The 2,389-nt window shown below is 40.7% G+C and overlaps 1 long non-coding RNA gene across 2 annotated transcripts; it reads left to right on the forward strand.

Annotated features, from left to right (window-relative positions):
- Positions 1 to 200: 200 nt before the first annotated feature.
- On the forward strand, positions 201 to 1,942 carry LOC125555572. 2 transcript variants are annotated; one of them, XR_007304763.1, is made up of 4 exons: positions 201 to 386; positions 503 to 667; positions 1,268 to 1,396; positions 1,598 to 1,942. It is a non-coding gene; the product is annotated as an uncharacterized LOC125555572 (long non-coding RNA). The 2 variants fall into 2 exon arrangements; XR_007304762.1 differs by lacking the exon at positions 201 to 386 and having other exon boundaries at positions 457 to 667.
- Positions 1,943 to 2,389: the final 447 nt, after the last annotated feature.

Below are 2,389 nucleotides of genomic sequence, written 5' to 3' on the forward strand. Positions count from 1 at the left end.
GCTTTTGGTGTGGGGGCGATGTTTACATTATTGTTCGAGGAAGGGGAATGGCTTCTTGTGCGCTCAGTTTGTTGTTGTCTGCAGGGGAAACAAACAACAAGATGGTGGTGCGGGCCTTCGGGTATGGGTCCCTGATCTGGAACCCTGACTTCAATTTCAACAAGAAGATCCTGAGATTCATCAAGGGCTACAAGCGAACGTTTAATCTCGGTATTCTTGGTTGCGCCTAAATGATTTGAAGCAAATCTGAACCTGTAACTGTAGTTCTTGGTCTGAAGATATCACATCTCAACTTTTCTTTCCCCGCAGCTTGCATTGACCATAGAGGCGCACCACAGAATCCATCAAGGACCTGCACCCCTGAATCCGAAGATGAAGAAATATGCGTAAGTTGATTGCATCCATTAATCAAATATCTACAACACATTGTACTGATGTGCTGAAGTTTCAATGATTTCGATTGGTCGCTGACATAACCTCCTATTTCTCCTTTTGTTTATAGGTATTCAACTTGAGGAATTTCATACTTTTGGTGTGGTGCTAGCAAATATAGTGACCAAAGATATTGATGAGAAAGGGTGGAGCTGAGTATGCCACACATGGATATGATTATTCCCCGTATGTTCTTTTTGGCAATCCACTTCATCACTGACTCATCTGTGTATGGGTGAGCTAACAAGCCTGTATTATGTCTTCCCTCTTTCTTTGTAAGTGAAGGATTTCAGATTGCTGCGCATTATTCAACTGCTATACTTGTGGAAGAGAAACGTGCTAAACTATAGTACTCCCTCCGTTGCATGATGAGTTTCAGCGACTCTTATTTTGGGATGGAGGGAGTAGTAAATTACTTTTGTTTTTTTCTTTGTTGATGTGATAAAAATTAAGTTTAAAAATATGTCATCTTTTATTTCACTAATAGGGTAGAGCCAAGGTGGCATAAGTGTGTGGCTACGGATTACATCACGGATTATGTGCTACTTTATTAGTTGAAGTCTCTTTGTTCGGTTAGTTCTCTAAAACAGAACCATTTCTCCTGGTGTATATGTTTCTTGGCAACATTTGGTGTAATACTAATCTTCCAGAGATTATTGTAAGAAATAACTATATTTAGTATCTTTATCTCATCAATGGGCTAATTCTATAAAAAGAACTAATAAGGAGATTTCTTAGCAGTACTGTATATGTTTGGAGCAATGAGGTCATTTTATCCTATGTCACTTTCTTTCTCTTGCATTTCCCAATTTTGTTTTCCACTCCATTTTTTCAGGTTCCAAAGTTTGGCCACAACTAGCTTGATTCGGAGACATTTCGTATTAGGAGTTAAACTTTGGTTTGGAGGCATTGAGCTTTGCCAGTAACTAGCTTTGTTACTTGGTATACTTCTGTCAGCATTCAGGTAAACAACTATCTACCACATTGTTTAATCTGTGGTTTACCCGGTGCCAAGTGTACTATATTGCTAGATTTAACTTTAACCTATGTGTTGCTCCGTATGTATCTCGGCATAAATGGTTCATCATACTAGGATGCAATGTAGTGATCTTACTTCTGTTGCTTCTTGGTGAATATAAATTATATTGCGTTTTCATGGAAGCAGGAGCCCCGTAGTTGTGTAGCGGGTCGCGGGAGAGGCAGCCGGTGAGTGCGAGCTGGACGGGAAAGTGATGCCTGCGATGGCGAACCATGCCGGCGGGCAGGGCAGGGTCGACGCTCTAAATGTACTGCCTGACAGCTTGTCTTAGTCTTAATAAAAGTGCATATCTGCAGCATCCTTTCATTTATTTGGCATATCCTACTTTAAAAAATATCCTTGACTCGCATCGATTTCAAATAACTGAAGTATCTTCTCTGCTCATGTTTCCACATAAAGCCCAATCATGTATATGTACTGATGGCAGCATGCATTCCAAGTTAGAGAGGTTCCAATGCTTTCCTTTTTTCACATCCGTGCTTATCTTCTTCTTGTATTGTTTAGCAATGAGATCAATAGTAGCACTTGGCCAGAATATGAATTTTTAGTGCTTCTGAATTTCAATGAGAAGCGGTACTGAATTTTAACTAAGTGCTTCTGATATGTCAATGACAAGTGGTACTGAATTCTAACTAAGTGCTTCTGAAATTTCTTGTGATGAATGGGTTTTCTGAGTGTAAGGCCCCGTTCGGTGTCCATCCGCTCCACTGCTCCGCTCCGGGAGCGGACAGAGCTGCAATGAAAAGTCTTGGAGCGGGCGAAACGATGCTCCGCAGATCCACGGATTTCAATGAGCCAGCGCATTGCCGAATGGGGCCTAAATATTGATGATTTGGTACAACATACAGGACTGCTATTTTTTGATGTGTTAAGGACTGCTAAGTCTGAATTTTAATGTAGTCGGTAGTACTGAATATA

This window comes from Triticum urartu, chromosome 5, assembly GCF_003073215.2.
Source record: "Triticum urartu cultivar G1812 chromosome 5, Tu2.1, whole genome shotgun sequence".
Lineage (NCBI taxonomy): Eukaryota > Viridiplantae > Streptophyta > Magnoliopsida > Poales > Poaceae > Triticum > Triticum urartu.